Genomic DNA, 19,149 nt, shown 5'->3' on the forward strand with positions numbered 1-19,149 from the left:
AAACACCTCTATAGTATGTTGTGGTCGGATCCTACACTAAATTAGCGATGAATATTGGCACCAGAATACTTTTGCCATGCTTATTAAATAAATATATAATTTCATCGACGTCATTGTATTGGAAGAAAAGAATGTTTGGAAGCGATGTATAAAATTGCTCCGAGACACGTTATTCTGTGTGCAAAGCTTCTTTCGGACACGAACGTAATGGGAAAGTAAAGGAATAAAACCTTTGTCGTCCGTGTGTGGACCTAGATTCTGAGATAGCAACGAAATGAATGTGTGCCACTGGAAGCTTTTGATTCGTGATACGTAGGCTGTTTGACCTCCACATATAAGCTCTTCGTGACACGATTGCTCATTTCATGAACATTTTTTCATAATAACAAAGCCAAAAAAGTATAGAAGGAAGATTGACACAGCATTTCCGGAAACAGGGATCACGATAAATAACATTACGGCGGAAACCTTTGCATGGCGTGCCGCTACCTTGTGTCTGGAGTCGATGAACGCGTAACAGATAACCACATCTGCCGACTGATGCTAATAACCCTGGGATGAACCCGCGACCCATAGTTATCTGAGTAACCACGTTGATTACTGTTCAGTGAACGAAATGAGCGGCGGAAAGGACAAATTTAACTGCAAAGCAGGAAAACATCGGAGATGGCCCTCTTCTGCCTTGTAGCACCGTGTAGTCTGGTAGAAGTTTACCGACGTTTCAGGGGTACTTGCTGCCTTCATCATCAGGGTAGAAAAACGTATGAAACATCGGCAAATGTCTACCAGCCTGCATGGCGTAACAACCCTGAGGACAGATTTCTTCGCTTTGCTATGTAGGTTATTGAGCTATAATAAATACTTTAAATCTGATATACAAGACAACATCGTTGAAAGAGATTTGTCATCAGGCAGTGTTGATTCGAAGAGTTGGCATGTGGGAACTTCGGTATGTATACGGCAGAGTTCGACAGACGACCAGATTTGCAATCCACGTATTTATAATCCGTGGAGTCGCGCGGGGTATGGAGGCGTAGTTGTCACATTAGAACAGAAGCTGTGGCTGCAAACAAAACGATACATCCACTAGGGATCGATACGGTCTGTGGTGAATGAATGGCCGAGGGGAGGGGGTTGTATACATAACATTGCTGCTGTGTGTTAGCCCTGGTTATTTGATACATACAATAGTGACAAGTGTCATATAAACGCGCCACCACTCCCTATCCTGGCCCATTTGATGCCGACAAGCATTTCGCAGTTTAACCGCACTTCATCCGAACCGTGGAACTACGCCACGCGAACAGTTACCGATTAAGGCAGCCAGCCGCTTTGGGGACGCTTACACAGAGATTATGCGACGTTCTTCGTAACGCGCCGGGACTTCAGTTTTGTTATTTGAAGTTTTAGCCATATTAGTTCACCATTTTCGGGCGAATTAAGCGGTTGTTATAGTTACTGGAGGAATTTTCACGAAATGTTTTAGGAGGATGGCAGTCTTCTTGTTTCACAGTCTGGTAGAAGTTTAGAGACGTCTCAGAGATTCCTAGCCTTTAAAATCACTGTATTTGTTTGTTTATTTATTTATATGTAAGAAATAAACGTTATGAAACAGAGATTCAGAATAAATTAAGTAGTAAAATGGTAAATGGTAAAAACATTACACTTGTTATTATCTTCATTCTCGCTACTCTACAGTTTATTAACTATGTTAAAAGTTACGCCTTGGGGAAAGTGGTTTCGAGTTTACCTTTTTTTGAATCAGAATTCATACAGGCGCTTAGAGCTAAAGACGCTGACACGCCTTTAAGACCAATTGACAGATCTTTTCTTTTAGCAATTTTAACAACTTGTACGCATTTGAAATATCTTGGTATTTTATGGTCCTTAAAAATAGCAGGAAATATTTTTTGGTTAGTCTTGAACTACGAACACATCCTGAAATTTATTTTAAAAATTTATAGATATTCATGTAACTTCTCGAGCATAATCATGGAGATAATTAGCAATGTGGGTAATTTAAATAAGTCACGAGGACCAGTTTCATACTCACTACAGACTCGTCACGTTACATGGAATTTTGTATTAAATTGTTCAGTTTTTCTTTTCAGTCAATCACACTTCAGACTTAATAATCGCCATACTAATTTAATCCATAATATGTGTAAGCGCTGTCACTATATATCTATATACCCTAGAGAGTAAGCCTGCATAGCCCATGCGTTGGTTCAGAAGTAAGAGATACACACTCTGAGACTGTCATGTTCTCTTAATTAGGTCTTATGGATCAGAAAAGTTAAGACAAATTCCTGGGAGACAACAGATAACTGGTTTTGAACAGCTCGTGCTAAGGACTAATCATACAAGACGTTACAGACGCCCTGGGTAAAGCTAGCGACTCGACTCATAAGTACGCAAGAAGAGATGCATCTCAGCGTCATGAAAAGACACTTCCATATTGTTGACAACAGAGGGGGTTAGTGTTAGGGGGATTCCCTCGCCTTGTGGCGTGAAACAAAACATTTCAACAGCAGCACAGCTTCAAAACTTAGCGAGTAGAAATGTAACCTGAAGTTAAGTCTCGTCTGTTTCTCCCATTCCTTCAAAACCACTTCATGTCGTCTTATTAACATCATTAATAGTAATTATTATTCCAAGTCTTTGCTTCAAAGAGGAACAGTGGAACGTCTGCTTACACGGCTTCTTGTCTGTATGGTCTGTAGTTCGCGAGTTCTGCATTTGAACAAGGAATATCAACCGCTTTCGGTGAAGGTTACTTCGACGAAGTGTGACACGAGAAGTAATGGACCGTACAGTGTTGAATTATGGGACCGAATTAATGAGTATGTGAGATTTTTAAACGATTATTTATGTCTTATAATGCTTCAATATGTTGTTTTGAAATCTAGTGCTTTTGGAGAACGTCATTTTTAAAACAAAAGAAAACATATTTAAAAGATTTGTTTTATTTTGAATTATAATGAAGTCTGATTAAATATGTAGAATTAGAACTTGTATGAACTCAAAGTGTAGTTTGGTTTGAAATCTATAAGAGAATAGAAAGATGAGAGGGATGGGTATGGATGTAAGGATAATATTAAAATGGATATTGTTTTATTTGAGCGTGGTTAATGTGATCAATCTGATTCACGACAGAGTTCAGTGGCGTCCTCTTATTTTTGTTCTTTATAAAAACTTTGCGTTTCATTAAGGACGGGATATTTATTGACTATCTGGGCTTCTATAAGCTTCTTAAGAGAATGTGTTTATTGACGGTAGATGGTTAGATTCTTTTCTTTACCAAACTAAATATTATTAACATTAAAATACATACATTTACAATTTGATCACTGTAGCTTCCGCCTAAACGTCAGTATCCACCTACAAGACTAAACCTTATCACGATCAAGAAGACCGCAACCCATATCTTATAATATATTGAAATCGCATTGAGTGAAGCGTAAACTGGGCCTAAATCTCAAGGATTAATTTAAGTAACTTGTCCCACATGTGCTGGAGTAGATGTTGATGCAACACAAGTGCCTATTCCGGCCTTGAGTTATTTTTTTTCTGAAGGAAGCTACGATGTGATTTTTTTTTGTTTACCTGTGGTCGTGTGTGTATTAGTTTCTGAACCAGTGAGCCGGATGCTCTTGTCATCATCTCCCGCTTTCTCGCCTTTCAGGAGCAGACATTGTCACCCCAATGCACGGGTTACAACTACACGTTTACACTAAAAATCATCCCTCAAGATTATTATTTTAAGATGGGCAACAATTTGGCGATCATTATGACTTCTCAGATGTTCCCTACTTTATTCTGTTCCTTGTCTCCGAAAGTTGTTGCCTTGTGTTTTCGCTCTGTTGTTTCGTGTTCAGAAGATCCTGGATTGAAATCTAGGCCCGGATACTAATCAGTGCGATTTTGAATTTGATTGATTTTAGCCTAATTACGTCCAGAAACTGTGATTGTACTACTCCAATCTTGGATCTGACACAGTATAGGAATAGTTTATCACATGGTGATATCGTAATGCACAGCTGGTTGGTGGTTTAATCTTAGCCCGAAGTTCCGCTATCCTGACAAATATCTTTGTCGTTTTCCTCAGTCAATCTAATCAGTCGTCAGAACAATAACTTAAAATAAGTCAGAGGCTCACCCATCTATATCATTAACACAGTATCCTATGCTACGCAAACTAAGCACTTGGAAAAGCATCGTATAAATGAAGAAAGGATTAGTGGGTGGACCTTTAGGCCTAATAATTTACCGCGTGGTATAAGTGCATGCAGGAGTTGCCTTGTTAAATAGCGTGCGTTTATTAAAGTAATGTTTCTGCTTTATTTTTCAGGCTTTAGCAGTAGCCTCTTGCTTGTTGAGATGATTTAATCTTTTGTTAAGTCTCATGGTCATATCATGTCCACTGGGCACGTGTCTGTATGAGAAATCTTTATTACTAAATGCAAACAATTTGTAGAGAGACACTTAATCCGAATTTTAACATTTAACCAGTTGCATGTGCAATATCACGTAGAATTCTGAAGTAGTGAAGAACGAATGTCGGCTCCGTAGATCCGCTCAAAAATACCTTCGTCTAAACCACGTTTTCCGGTTATTTTATGTTTAAATGACAATGATTTTGATGGTGATAATGACACATGATTAAATTAACAGAAACTTATTTGGAAATGATTTATTTAAATTGTGTAATTTCATAGACTTCATATGTCACGTGCTTGACGTGCGTTTTATGAGGGACAGCGTTTGATTCCCGTCCAGTGAAATTGTGATCTTGTGAACATTTCATTTGGGTTCTCTAGTTTTAAATGCCGCTCTTTCCAATATTTTTGTTACCCACAATTCATTATTCATTGTAGAAAATGCTATCGGTGTTATCTAAATAGTAAAGGCAAAGATATCTCTCTACATTCCACAGAGGCGCTTCAGGGGATATATATATATATATATGACTTCTGATTATTCTTGATCATGGCACTAGATGGTGGTGAGTGATAAGCGTCACGCCCTGGTAGCTCTTAGCCCCCGGGACAGGACCCCGTTACCCACTGCATAGGATGCTGTGTGGGCCTCAGTGCCGGAGTGGACTCAGGGGCTAGACGAAAATTGCCCCTGTTAGGGATGGAACCAGGTCGTCCAATCATATGTCTGACACTTTTCTACCTTAGATACACTGGCTTTCATTTAAATTCGTATTTACGTTATATGGAGACGCCAAACACAAAACCAGTCAATCTTAAAAGTTCGTTTTCCATTTTTAAAATAAAACTTCTTTTGTTGCAAATGTAAAGTATAAGGTAGGTGCTTTTGATCTTATGTCGTCGATTAATAAATTTTATGATAAACACAGGAATAAACGTCAAATCGTCTTGTTTGCAGCCAACAGAATAAAGCGCAAGGAGTTTCCCTTTACAACCTCCGCCTAACTCTCTTCTTATCTTTCAATCTCTCTTTGTTTCGTATGCCTTATTCGCTCACAGAAGCTGCTTAGTAGCCTACATTGTCAGAAGGGATAGAGAAAACAAAGCCCTAATCGGCTACAACATTCTTTACCCCTATATAACCCAATTCTGACTTCACCGTTGGATCCTGATAATGCTGTGTTCATCTAGTCTGACAGTGCATTCAGAATTCATTCCCAATGGAAGACTCAGGGTGTTTTGTTTTCAGTTCATTTCATAAACTTGTATTTTCGTCACGTCATTAATGCAGTTGCATGACTTCACGAATAGAAACTTTGCTGACTGCAATGCTTTAACTAGATCAGTCGATTCTTTATGAAGACTGTACAAAGGAAATCGTCAGTACATATATCTGTTTTTTGTTTATATACATTTATTGTGATATTATAATAATAATAGTTAGAACCAAATATTTTCACGGAACACACGTACGTGTTGTCGAAATACAGAAAGCAAACAGCGCATGGACAATGGCTCGTGTAAACTGTGCACGTGTTTCAGTGTGTTCGTAAACTCACTTGGCCGCTGTCGCAGTCTTTACTTGAAGTCCATACAAACAATTCTTCCAGTTCTTGTCGGGACCGTGTTTCTCCTGCCCACCGAACGCACGAGTTAGCGTTTCTGCACAGTGTTGATATTTCCGAATCGAATTTCCTGCAACTGAATGTAACAAACTACCAAGTTCCTTATTAGAAATGCCTCTCTCTCTTCCCCCCCCCCCCATTTCCTAGGGAGTAGTTAAGTCGCTGCTGCAGTGATTAGCGTGACTGATACAGGCCCGGAAACGGAAGTGGTCGCACACACCAGTAAGATACAAGCCACTTATAGTTATTGCTGGCTCGTTTACTTCTTCATTCACTCTTACGTCACGTCACTCTATCGAAACCCATTTCGACGAGCATCTGTCGAGCGATTACGAATTCGGGGCGGAAGTTGCACTGTTCCGAAAAGTACTTGCTTCTGAATTTAATGACGCTGTGTCAACTGTGTCGTTGAATGAAAAATAACAGGACTGTGAAGTGTTGGAAAGGATAAGGGAGAAATATATTTTGAGGTCTTACCCCTCCATTTGAATAGGGGTACTCAAGGAAATCAGGATAGGATTATATCTCCTTTCAAGTTTGAATCAGAAACCTTAAAAAACCTATCAATCAGCTCGTCACATGTATTACAATGTTTCTATGATGTTACTAGACATCCTAGGAACTAATAATTGTATTTGTTTAATTCATTTTGGCTATTTTGATGTCCAGTGTCTGAGTTTATTGAAACTTAAGTTATGTAATGACACTTTTTAAAGTACAGCTTAGGCTAATAAAGTGTTCGAATTGTCTTGAGAAGATAAACATGAATGATGAGTAGGCAAAGATTCAGTATAAAATGGTCGTGGTCTATTTCAGTATGCTATCCAGACACTTTTCTGGAAAACCTTACAAAGACCACGAGAAACCTCATGACAGTCACCAACCCAAGCAAGATTCAAACCGAGTGTGTTCCGAATATGTCCTGCAGCATTGCCGTTGTATTGGCGTGTTGGCTGAGAATGCTTGGAGAAATACATTTTTATGCTCCCCGGTACGACTTCGTGATGAATGAAGTTCTTATACATGGATACTTCGTGTTGTAATAAGGTTATTGACTTTTTTACTTTTATAACAGGATCATATTAGAGGTTCTCTCCAAATCATTTTACTCGAAAATTTTCTACATGATATGACCTGACTTACTGAAACTCCAGAATACGAATCAGGAGTGACTTACACTTTTAGAAAAGAACTTGTCGGTAGCTTTAAACCCGCAGATAGTTTGTAATTACAATTCGACATACGGAAATAAGACTGCAATCAGGAAAATATCTTATAAGTCTTCTCTAGAGTTTTTAATAAAAATTATATTCTTCCTATTATTACTACTAACTAATTATTTTGCAGTATTTTACTTTTTCTGAAGCTAAGACAGAACTCCTTCATAACGGGAGCAGTCAATTGATAACTGCTTTAGTTTTATATTGAGGTGTTTTAGCATTTTTTAAGATAAATTCCCACCACAAAGTCATTTCCACTAATGTCTAAGAACACTTTCAGGAAGATATTTTAGTGGTTTTATTTTACGATCTGTGGAGAACAAGCAACTTCTGGCGATAAAGCGTGATCTGCTTTAGGCCCGTAGCCAAATGTTTCAGTTAAACCAACAGACGCCCTGTTACAAAATAGGCTTGTGCATACCAACAAACAGCGCTTTGTAAGTTTCGATTTGCATGCAGAGAAAACACAGTAAGACAAACTTTTCTGAAATTATTCTCTGTACTAAGACTGCGTCATATAGGTTGTGCCAAGACTGTGCAGTGTCCTGGAATTATCATGTGTTTAAAAGAAAAGACCGCTTATTATTCAAGTAGATAAAAAATAACTTGTAACAAGTGGAAGAAATAATATTGCAGAAATATGGTTTCCCTTATATGCTTGTTATGCAAATTAAATGAATATGCAAGATATGTAAATGAATATAAAAGCAGAAATGAAAACAAAGCTAATAGGAACATAATAACATCGTAGGCATTTTCATACACTCACATATGAACACCGAAACGAAGCTAAGTGTGATATGTCGTGTGGGCCCCATATCATGTTAAAACTAAGCTTTATGGTGCCAGGAAGTGTTTTGCAACATATGTGTAACGCCTCTGTATTAATTTTCACCACAGCATTCTTAATACTTCTCCCGCACAACTACCTTTTATGACTAAGATTTTTTGTTAACCGTAGGACTTGGTTCATCATGCAGTTTACTTAATAAAGGATGGGCAGTGATTTGGGTGTTAAGTACAAACAAATGTCGAAGATTGATCGATCGATCCCGACCGTTGTCGCTAGTAACATAGAAAAGGGCCGGTATAATGCCAACGTAGTGTTCGTATAATGAATAAACCAACGTCAGGAACTTTTAGAGACCCATCAGTTCTGTAATGTGGGGGATGTAGGAAGATTTTCACGCGAAATGGAGATGGCACTTAGAAGTAAAAAGCAAAAAGATCTTACTCACTTTTGATGTGGGTCATACCTGAAGACGAGAGGAAGACCACTAAGATGGCGGTGGTCTGGGTTGTAAATTTTAGGAGGAACATGCTGCCTCCAACCTCAGATCTCAGTTAAGAAGAATAATTTTGGGTCTGAAAGTGTTAATACTCGGGCATTAGTTGGAAACTAGAAAGGCGATGTAGGCTTGTTGTAGATTGTCTCAACCTGAATTAGGGGTAGAATGTTAAAATAGGCCAGGTACTCCTTTTCTCCATTTTCCTAGAACTCGTAAATCGTTGCAATACACTGACGTCACTCGCTTTAAAAGAGTAGAACGTTTAACAACTGTGACAAGTCGATAGTTCCAGTGACAGGTACCTGGGACATTGTTCTCGATTTGGGCACATGTTACTTTCAAGTTAAGTGTAGTCAGGGTTTAGGAGGCAGTGTGATGTAGCAATGGGGTTGGTTTTAGTTTGCTTTTGTGGAAGAAACAAGAGGGAATGGGAAGCAAGGGTGGAAGGCGAGGAAGGAAGGGTTGTGTGGGAAGAGGACGCATCCTTGGCGTCTTCTTACTTCTTCACGGGCCATCTCATATTGGAACTATGACTGACTTAATTTCACATTTTGCAACAGTTGAGGATGATTTTTGTGGGTGGGGTTTCTCGTCGTGATGGGGTAGGGTTGGACACCCAAGTTCTCGCAATAAAGAGGGAATAATATCAAGGAGACTGCCATGGGGACGACAGCTAGGAGAAATGGAAGAAAAGCGTAAAAAATCCAGAAGCGTATCACTTTTATGATTCGTTCATGTACACAAACGTGAAGGCTCATGTTTTCATCATATATCTAACAGAGCAAGATCTGTAACACAGGGCTGGACTGAACATTATAGATCTCCATTTACTGAAGTCTTGCTTACCAGAAGTGTAGAAAACTGATAATTTTATTTGCTTATTTGTGGCTTATTTTTCGACGCATCAGCAGAGACTATACAGCGTCGGATAATGACTAATGAATGATAAATTGAGAATGATATGTAAGGAAGCGGTCGTGGCCGAATTTAAGGTAATAACCCAGTGGTTTTCTGGAGGGGCCGATAAAACCTCAAAGGAACCTGTAAGGACAACCGGTATCCGATAACCAGAAACCTTCCAAATATGAAGAACGACCAAATAAAATTAGGTGGCTGGTTTATTAATTAATAGGCCTGCATAAATCTCGAAAGCTAGCCACCTTTGAAACAAAATTATGTGATATTATCAGCATCACGTTGCTCTATTTATTTCTTATGAACATAGGAGGTTGCTTAAATGTTGAAGAAGAAGTTGTTAGTTTGGTCGAACTGCGGACATCTGCAGCATGAAAGTACGTATGATAAATGAACAAGACAATAAATGCATAAAATTAACACAAACATTTCGCAAACACTAATGAAACGTCAGTAAACGTTACCAGATTATAGGGCGTAATATCCCAGATGACAGCCGTATTAAATTTTCTTAGGTTTTAGAATCTTTTTCAGTTTCTCTTAAACAAGAAATTCATAATAAAAAATGGAATCTGCCACGATTTACGCGGCTTAAATCATATCAATACCGTGAAGATGTCTTAACTGGTTTAGTTAAAGCTCGACTAAACTGTAATTTCTTTTAAGCTGATTTACTGTTTGAAACAAAAGAAGTGTTTTTTAATGAAACAAGGTCGATGCCCTTAGAGGAAACGTACGTAAGCCAATGGTGCGGGTATAGATGTTTTAAGGAGGCCAAATCACATTTCAGCTGCGCTTAAACGTGCAAGTTTCTCAGATATTAATGAGGTTAACGATAGACACTTTTATTTCTGGGTTTTCTGCCCTTAAAGACAAAATCTGATGTTACTTAATGGAACCTGGAATTAAAATGTTTTGGACAGTTGGGCGACTGTTAGTTTCTCAAGAAGAATTGTTCTCGGTTGTGTTGTTAAGCAAGTAATATTGTGGTAATATTGAAAAGATATTGTGGTTCCATTACTGAATTAAATTGTATGAGGTGCTGTAAGTTTTATGTCAATGTTGAGAAAGTATGAGTCCCTCGGAAATATGAGCAGTCCCTGAAATTGTTTTTTTTTGTGAGTGAGTAGAAGTAGATATTTATTCTAAGAGTATCTGAATTTGCTGATAATGTAGAAGGTAATTTGAGGTTTTGTTTTGATACACCTCAAAACAGGACCAATCATTTACATATTACTATTAGGGCTGTTATTAGAACTGGATGAAATTGAAGTAAATGTGAGTTTCTCAGTCGAATAGCTGTTTACGTTTATTTGATGCGGTAATAAACTATAGAAAAATACCCAACTGAGAAAGGACACAACGACTTACATCGTACGTCTGAAACAAGGAAAGGGAAGATGATGACGTAGGATAGTAAAATAAATAAGGAAACATTTATATTCGTTAGAGTGTGCATATTTAACAATCACTATTGTGAGGACTTGGGAACGAAAACATTACGAACTTGCGGAGTTTAGTAAAATTTGTAACGCGATGTTTCTTGGTCTATCCTAGAGACTGCAGTGGACTTCAAATATCGATTCACTGTTATCAACACAACACGGAAAAGTTGTGTTATTTCACACAACGTAAAATAGACTTCTGCAAACACGTGACATGTAACCCTGGGTCTTAGTAATCTATCATGAAGCAGGTGTCTGCTGCATTCAGAACCCGCATAAGTGCGTCTGTAACCTCTTCTCGTACCGTCTTAGCCTACGAATTCTCTGTCTTTCCCTCCAGAGCAACGACCTTTTATTGAATAATTAAAACCCACTCACTGTTTGAAAGATAAATGGCTTTATTTTAGAACTTGCTGTTTTAATATTTACACGGGTTTACCTTATTATACTAATTGTGTTCATGAATTTACGGGGCCGCCCTTCTAAAATGCCTTGAAGGACGTGAAGAGAGTATTTGTTTTTCCTTTAAAAGGCATGGCAAATTTATTAATTTATTTAATAATATATGTTTTGTGAAATCAAACTCTAGATAAGCTAGTGGCGTCATGTCAAAGAACAATCAGTCAGCGAATAACCGATCATACCAAAACTTTGGTCTTTCTCGCCATATTTAATGAAAGAAAGGAAAAATTATGTTACTGTATGCGGTGTGGCAACTTTGCAGTATAACTGAATTTTAATGATGTGCGTTGACTAGAAGAATATGTAATTAGAAACGTTTATATTTGTGAACATTAGGGTGAGAAGAAAGAAAGCGATAATTATCAGCGTTCGCCTGGAGGCAGAAAGATAAAATAGCGAAAAGTCTGTTTGGGAGCAATAGGGCGAGGTCGAACCCCGGCCTTCCTAATGCGAAGAGGGCGTGCTGCTACCTTGCTTAGTTCAGTACTGTGTGCCTGCAACAATGTTGTCGCTATGAAGAGGCAGCCACAAAGCGGTCTGGACCCGGCGTCTGGTCAGAGACAAAGCGGATGTGTAATGTGATAAAACGGATTGCAGAGAAATCTAACAGCAAAAGGCCCGATTTTAAACGCTACTATTCATGAGCTCTCAGTAATATTCAGCGACCTTTTCTCGTACTTTCTGTTTCCCCATGGTTCCTCTATAATCTTCTTCCACCTTCGTCATCATTTCTCGCTCTCATTTTTCTCTCCTAATTTACTCGGAAGAGTTTCCCAACCCCCCTTTTTCGAGGGTAGCATCCCTTGTAGTTCCTTCATCGCCCACACAACCTTGGCGCCACCAGTCGACGAACAGTTTCCTGAAATATACGGCAGAGTGCGCGTTCATCGATGCGCACAATTTGTTGCATTGAAGTTAGCACTCACACGGAAGTGTCTTGGCTGATCACACGAGGTGTGTGCGTGCGTGCGTGCGTGCGTGTGTATAGGAGAAACGTTGCATCAGCTGTTGTGGTTTTGAGTTGCAGAATGGAGGACAAATTATGACCACTGCGTAACGAAAATCATTAGCCCTATATTTTATTATAAGATTAAAATAAAAGAAAAACAGCGGAAATAAAGATTTAATAACGAAAACCTCACAGGCGTTTAAAATAAAGTTTGTATAGGATAACTTTAAATAACGGGGGAGGTTTTTTAAGGGAATGAGTTTATCAAAGTAGCCAATGTAGTGTATTATTCAAACCGCTGCTTCTTTGAAGCAGAGAGGTGGTCACAAATTTAGCGACATAAAAAGTTCATGTACGTAGCAGGGTGATTGGTGGGGGGGGGGGGGGGGTCACGAACGTCAATTTTCTCAAGTTTCTCTTTACTGCGACAAAGTCGATTGCGCCAAAGTTAACTGTGATATAAAGGACTTGAAAGATTCAATAGAATGGAGGGAGGGCGACAGAGAGAAAAATGATGTGTACTTGCGTGACAATTTTTGTCGACGACTTTTCGTGCTGATTTTTTTAACAGTGTCTTTTGCTGCATCCTTCCCTGCTTTCGGCTTTATTATTGGCATTTTTATTACTTATGAGATTTAAGACTTCAAAGTGTAAAGTGCCAATGCAAACAGACGATAAGGTTAAATCCATGTTTATATGTAAAGCCTGCTTTCTGGTTTTGAAAACAGTTTTTAACGTACCAATATTTCTTTAGGCTTCGAAAACAATTCGATTGAATCATTTATATTATTAGTTTATCTTTTAATGTTCTATATCTGATCCAGACAATATTAATTTATTTATTTATTAGGTCTTCATATGACGCTAAATATTTAGTCTTATCCACAAATTAGCTTTGTTATTTAAATAGCTTTTATAAAAGACCGCGATCTGAGAACTGTAAGTTTCTAATGCATGGTTGTCTTATTCATACCGACAAATATAAATATTAAAATTTCTTATATGTTTGGTCGGTTTGATCAAAAACCTGGATTACAATATAAGAATAGTGGCATTTTGTTTTATTCAATTCGTTCATTTTAACCATTTTTAATATACTGCTAATGATGGATCGTCGAATCAAAACCAAAACACGATATCTACATAGATCGTTTCTTTTTTTTTTAAACTTTTAAGTGTACTTTACTTTTATCAGGCTCGATCTACCTGATTACACCATAATAATTTTTATAAGAATTCTATTTTGTATTGATCCGTTTCAAGCCAAATTATTTTAAATTATATTTTAATGAGAAAGCCTGCATGTATAAATTGGAAAACTTTATTATTGTGCAATAAACAAAATGCAAGGTATGATCATTGCGGAAACCGCCAATTGGTGTATGAGACAAAATAACGGTTTATTTATTTCATTTTATTTATTTAGTACTTAATTAGTGTTTCTAATGTCGTCCGCTGAAAAAATTTGAACTATTCTCTTCCAATGATCCACTAACACAGTTATTTACTAATGAACACCATTCAATACGAAGTGAAGTCAAGCTCACGTGATGTTAAAATACACAAAAGCAAAGTTGGAATAAACCAGCCATCCTGAGAGTTGTCAATTATTTTAAATTACATGAAACATGCTTCTGGTACAAATTTCCACGTTCAAATTCATGATCACAATATAATGTGTTTCGTCATGCAGAATTAATATATACTGTGACAAAACAGATGTAGTTTTGTTAAAAAATGATTCTTACCGAAAAGAAATTCGTTGTTTGAACGTACACCCTATGTCTGTAGGAAATCAAGTTTGTACGGGGCTATAGACTACGTTCCAGACACTCTTCATATCAGTAGCTATTTCTTGCATTTGTTGAAGATCAATGTCTTCTGCGATGTTATCCATTGTACTTTGATGAACGTTTATACATGATTTGGGGCTTTCAAAGTGGTTAACTGCTCACTTTTAACAATGGTTTTGAGCTGTGGAAGGCCTTGAAGATGGAATTATAACCCGAATCAGCATATGTCTCTCACCCGAAAGGAAAATTAACTTAATTTTACCTTATTTAGACGGAAAATCCGATCGCATCTGTCACAGTTATTTATCAGGTCACAAAAAAAATTACTAATGTAGGTCAGAATTTTCTCAATGCAAGTTTAGACACATATGAACAGTGATATTCACAGGCAAATACACGCATGCATTAGGCCGATTTTTATAGACTGATAAACACTTTCGTGAATGTATGTCGGTCACAGGGCTGCGTTTGTGAGTTGGAAATGAGGCGAAGGGACTAGCGTAGGCCGGTCATTAGCCCGTGACTGCAGTCAGCGTGTGTAGACAGAGGCAAAGCGAGAGCCATCCACCCCTTGCTGGTATAAATCACTGTCACATGAGTGTCTCCGTACTGGCAGCACGAAGATGCAAGACGAAGGGCATCGCAGTTCGTGCGTGTGATCTCATTGCGATGGATCATGACACAGTTCCCGCATACAAAACTACTCACTGAACTCTGGAAAGTTTTCTTTCAGCATGAACGAGGATTAAAAAAGGTCAGTCTGACGCGTGTATAGGCTTGAATCAGGCTGCAAGTGTGGGATGAGCGCAAGAGAGATCAATAGCGGACTAGAATCACACGTTTTGACCGAGTTGAACACTCCGACTGTTTCGGGTGTCTTACTAGGAGCGAATCGCTATAATTGTACTTCCCGCTTCGAAGAAACTTCCAAGATCCACACATTTGGGCCTACGAAAGTGGTAACTTGATTGCTGGCCATAAATAATTCAGTGCTTATTATTACGTCGATTAATTATTTATTATACGTAATATGTAGGCATTTGACGTCACGAACAGAGAAAGAATCCCAGAATTAATTTGTACTCTAAAAGGTAATTTAATTCTTTGTAAGTATATTGAATTTTTACGAATATCTTTTTTGTAATTTTCCAAGAACGAAAGCTAACATCCGTAGGCCAAAGGGCAATGTGTCGTACGTATTTCGAATGCCATCAGCAGCATTGGAAATTCTTATCGAGATATTTTGACTTAAGATGCTGTTGACATATTCAAAATTATCTTCTTGTTTATAAGCTGGAAGCACCGTAGTCATCGAAAACTCACGTAGAAATGATGATTCACTTCCTGTGCATGTTGGGAACAGATACGCTACCATCGAAGAAAATGCAATACGGTACTCACATTTACATCTTTGCATGCCCCACTTAGGATTAAATGAGATTAAGTAACTAGTAAATCACTGGTTAAACATCGAACAGAGCATCGGAACACAAACCACTCATGCAAAAATATGTACATGTGTTGCATTTTGTGGAAGAGTAATGCGAAGGGACGCGTGTGGGAAAAAATAATTAAATAGCAGTGTATGAATACTTATCCAGTAAATCGGAAATAATATTCGTGCACGCCTATCGATTTGCACGTTGCTGGGGAATTTGCTTGCGTTTGTAAAAGGCGAGAGTGTTTATTGGCTTTTGTACGTTAAGGAATAAATTTCCTTGGGCAGTACGACACAGATTGTGACGTCGGTACTGGCAAAGACGTTCAGGCATGACCCCGAACCCCGTCAGCCCCCGGCAAAGAGCAACGGTTGCCGAAGTGCGTGATTTTAATCAGTCGCCTTTCACATTTAGATTTCCTCTGTTCCTCAAGGTCATTGCTTCCCAATTGTCCAGGATGCGGATAAAAATGCCTGTGTCTGAAAGAGTTGCTAGAGGAATGTGTTCCATTTGAACCGTTGGTGTGTTTTAAACGTGAGGGAATGATTCTGTGTATTCTAATTTACTCTGATATAAAATGGAATATTTAAATATATTTTTGGGATAATGAAATTTGTTATAAAATTAAGTCAAGTGATAAATTTAAATGTAAGGGAATGCTTGTCACTAGTTTCTTCATGGTGTATTATTGAAAGCTTGTGGGAAATAAAAGTCAAGAAATGAAAAATTTGGGGAACGGGATGATGGCGCTCAAGAGACACTCATGCAGAACGGAAGAAAAATAAATCACCCACTCCGCATTATTGTGTGTTAGCTTCTTCATGAACACCTAACAGTTGTTTGTTGAAAGCTGCAAAGCCAAGGGACAGAACCAGCTAGTGGTCCTACCTGAGCCAGTATCCAGAGTGAAGCAGGCAGGACGCCGTCGTCTACTGAAAAGAACCAACGCAGACGACGACCACGGGAGAGTAACGGAAGCGTCGCCGGCGTCAAAACCGGCGACGTGATGTATCGTGCACTGTCACCAAGTCCATCATAGTCCAAGTGTTACGATACGAGTCGAAGAACAACAGTATCCTTGAGCGTCACTGTCACACATGGGTCGCGCTTCCTAGCCGTAGCGGCGGATCCTTGCTCCTGTTTGTTCCGTCTTGGAGCAACACGAAACCTGTCCTCCCGAACACCACGCCATATCAACACTGGCCACCACTAACACTCGGAAAGCCGTCAACACTCGTCTTGCACTGCCGTTGGGGCTGAGAGGCGCCTCGCTGGCACCCCATGAGGCAAGCAGGTGTCGCAGTATGATCCTCAAGAGCGGGCCGCACCGCCGTTATCACTCTGTACTCTGACTACCGGTATACGCTTCCTGTCTCGAAGAAGAAGAAGACGGTCGCTTCACCTGCAACTCCTGCCGCCTACTCACTTCACACTTGAGTCGCGACTGCTGCAAGTGCAAGACCTCAGTACCGGAGCGGACTCCAGGAACTTGCGGCTCCAGGGTTGGAGAAGCTAAGGACCTGCGCCCTAGTCCATTCCGGGAATGTTGGTGGCCGCCGCGATCACCCCCTCCCCCTTCACTCCGCTTTCATCTGTCCCTTCTTTCCCCATTCCTCCAATCCGCTCCGCCTTCATCCCAACAGGGATACTGGAGGGGGAGGAAAAGGGGAAAAACTGCTAAGGGGATACCGATCTCTTTTCCTCCCCCTCAAAGCGCGCTCTCTCTCCACCCCGTTGTTCTCGGTTACCAATATCGGCACCAACACTCACAATCTCAATATAAAGTTCCAATCTCGCCACTTGAGAGGAAAAAAAACAACACATCAATCGATATACGATAATGAACCCCCGCGATCACACGTCTCGCGCCCCTTCCTCCCCGTCTTCACCCCTTTCGGTCCGTCACAATAATTTTTCTATTACGGCGCGTCACAAATAAATATTGGGTTGCTAACCCCAATGAGTGACTTCTGATGATATAATCGACTATTCAGCAACTGCGATGAAAGAGAGTTTGATCAGTTACGACCAACATTAGCCGTCCAGCGCTTGTGTGCTGGTGGTTGTGGCGAGCCACACAATGTGCTCGGCGATACAATTGCAGGACCCTCATTGTGTCTCGCGCCGTCCAGCACAACCACAACACATTCATGCATCACATCTTCGCAACATTCAATTTATATATAGCAGGCAGAGGAATTACCTCAAGCACATCGGATTATGGAGGAATGATGAAAGACAATAATATATCTCACCTCTAGCAGATGTCATCGATGTAGTTTATTTACTTAAGATTTATTTACCGACGTTGTCAGTAATTCATATTACACAGCGCCAAATTCTGGGATAATTAATTGATAATGTATTAAAATGTGTATTGAAGAACGTAGTCCTGAGTTAATTTTAAAGTAGGGTCTGCGTTGTATAAAGTTCTTCGGTGGTAAAATGTGTTAAGATTTAGGAGCACGAGCGATTGAGAGAACTATAAAGATTGAATCTGTTCGTCCGTTTTCAACATATCTGCCATCTTTGGTCCTGATTCTGAACAAGCAGGTGGTTCGTATGTGACAAGTGATGGGGGCGGCTGGCGCGCCGGGTTATCGGGAGGATCGCTGCCTCCTGCCGGGAACATCTCCGCGCGAGTTCCCCTGATCGGCCTGCAACCCGCAAATCTCACTACGGGTGAGTCATACACAATTCCGTCCCTATTCCGGTGTCTGACAGCCGTCTACGCGACCCTCGCAGGCGAACTGATTCATCCACGCGAAATAATGCACTTGCGAGAACGGCGATTATCGGATGTTCAGACGAACTTGGAGGGAAAAAAAAGTTCGTCTTTGAAAAGTTATCTTGGAAAGAAAATTATAAAACACGTTTTTATGGTAGCCGTACGATTAAGTACTGTCTTGGTTTGGTACAAGATACTGAATATATACTTTATGAACCATGTTATAAAAACCATATCTAATGAAAGGAAACGGCTTATGATTTTTGTAATTTACCAATTTGTCACTACAGTAAGAAATCAGGACATTTCCCATAGTTTGATGGTGAATTTAAACATAATTATGTACTCTGTAAAATGGTTGTTAAGAACATGAAATGCCACACGCAATACAGTTGAAAGCTATTATTATCAGAAATGCCGTCCGCCTGACTTAAACTGCACGCACAGCAAGGCGTTGCGTCATAACATCGCGGGCTCTGTGCTCTCTTCCGGTGGTTCTACACCGAAAAATGAACTCTGCGCGAAAAGACCGCCCGTTTGTTTTAACATTTTTGTCCTCATATCTCTGATTGTCGCAGATTTTTTTTTTGTTCTACGCCTGCAGGGACAGCTGCCCGCAATTATTATTACACTTATTTTCTGAGATTTCACTTTGTATTTATGTTTTATACTTAGGCTTAGAAAACTGTAACTCTAATGGAGATGCACGGACATAAATATTATGGGACATAAAGTTAATTTTTATTCTCTTATCTGTAATTGCCGGAATTTGCCTTTTTCACAGTTATAGGAATTTTCACATAATTATAAAGCTTTTGTTCTTACGTTGCACTTTCGAAATTAAA

At 39.3% G+C, this 19,149-nt stretch overlaps 1 protein-coding gene and 1 long non-coding RNA gene across 9 annotated transcripts in view; one reads left to right on the forward strand and one right to left on the reverse strand.

Annotated features, from left to right (window-relative positions):
• LOC147874453 (uncharacterized) overlaps positions 1–19,149 on the forward strand; it is a 290,349-nt gene that overhangs the window by 139,324 nt on the left and 131,876 nt on the right. The gene's annotated exons all lie outside the window — the stretch shown is intronic.
• pros (homeobox protein prospero) overlaps positions 1–19,149 on the reverse strand; it is a 140,037-nt gene that overhangs the window by 120,487 nt on the left and 401 nt on the right. For 4 of the 8 annotated variants that reach the window (XM_087344918.1, XM_087344922.1, XM_087344919.1 and 1 more), the window contains exon 1: positions 16,465–17,058. The exons of 1 other annotated variant lie outside the window; for it this stretch is intronic. The gene's annotated coding sequence lies outside the window, so the exon portion shown is untranslated. Of the gene's footprint in view, positions 1–5,998; positions 6,090–16,370; positions 16,409–16,464; positions 17,059–19,149 lie in introns of those variants that run through there. 3 more of the 8 variants (XM_087344921.1, XM_022072421.2, XM_087344917.1) reach the window with 3 other exon arrangements.

This window comes from Zootermopsis nevadensis, unplaced genomic scaffold, assembly GCF_977971745.1.
Source record: "Zootermopsis nevadensis isolate Lab colony 2312 unplaced genomic scaffold, Znev_1.0 Znev_ptg000008l, whole genome shotgun sequence".
In the NCBI taxonomy this organism is placed as follows: Eukaryota; Metazoa; Arthropoda; class Insecta; order Blattodea; family Termopsidae; genus Zootermopsis; species Zootermopsis nevadensis.